The following is a 1179-nucleotide window of genomic DNA, read 5'->3' on the forward strand; positions in this document are numbered from 1 at the left end:
CCCTCCTAACTTTTATGAGTATCTGCAGAACTGATAGGAGAGGTGGAGGTGTAGTTGCTCTAATTAAAGATGTCTATCAATGCAAGCAAGTGTCATTTGGTCAGTATTTGTCTTTTGAATATCTAGGTATTGTGCTGAAAGGTCCTTGACTTCTCATAACACCCGATGTACTTGCTACATCGTTAGAAGAATGGCATCTACGCTAATATTAGTCTGTTTCTCTCTTATTCCGAGGTCACCGTTGCCACCAGATCCAGTCTGTATCCAGATCAGATGGTCACTGCAGTCACCCGGATCCAGTACATATTCAGACCAGATGGTGGATCAGCACCTAGAAAGGACCTCCACAGCCCTGAAAAACAGCGGAGACCAGGACAACTAGATAGCCCCAGATACAGATCCCCTGTAAACACCTTGTCTCAGACGACCACCGGGACAAGACCACAGGAACCAGATGAGTCCTCTGCACAATGTGACTTTGCTGCAGCCTGAAATTGAACCGCTGGTTTTGTCTGGCCAGAGGAGAACTGGCCCCCCGACTGAGCCTGGTTTCTCCCAAGGTTTTTTCTCCATTCTGTCACCGATGGAGTCCTTCTCTGGCTCGGCGGAGGAGTGCAACGGATTTCTGCTGCAGTGTTCGCTCGCACTGGAGATGCAGCCACATCTTTACACTACGGAAAGTGCCAAGGTAGCGTTCATCTCGCTGCAATGGGCAGAGACCATCTGGTCCCAAGCTGGTACAGTAGTTGAATCACTTGATAATTTTATGACACATTTCCGTGAAGTGTTTGGTAAACCCGTAGGCAATACCTCTGTATGTGACCAGTTATATCACCTCCGTCAGGGGTCTCTGTCCATAAATGACTACGCCCTGAGATTCAGAACTCTTGCAGCAGCCAGGGGCTGGAATGAGCGTGCACTGACAACTTACCGGCAAGGACTGGAGCCGACGGTGCAACTTCAGCTCACAGCCTATGACGATTCCTGTGGTTTGGAACGGTTTATACAGCTTTCCGTCCGCTACGCAACTCGCATGCAATCATGCATTTCAGCACATCAACCCTCACCATACCCATTCGCCCGCCATGACCTATGGTGAGTGTCATCAAGCCATCAATTGTTAATATGCACCCCCTCACCACTGTTGTAAAACTTACTGCCTCCGGTATCTCCTTTCCA

General features: G+C 49.0%; 1 pseudogene; it reads left to right on the forward strand.

Moving 5' to 3' along the window:
* Positions 1-583: 583 nt before the first annotated feature.
* The window catches only part of LOC107713005 (sphingosine kinase 1-like), a 4048-nt pseudogene continuing 3452 nt past the window's right edge, over positions 584-1179 (forward strand).

This window comes from Sinocyclocheilus rhinocerous, unplaced genomic scaffold (genome assembly GCF_001515625.1).
Source record: "Sinocyclocheilus rhinocerous isolate Xijiao unplaced genomic scaffold, SAMN03320098_v1.1 scaffold1681, whole genome shotgun sequence".
NCBI lineage: Eukaryota > Metazoa > Chordata > Actinopteri > Cypriniformes > Cyprinidae > Sinocyclocheilus > Sinocyclocheilus rhinocerous.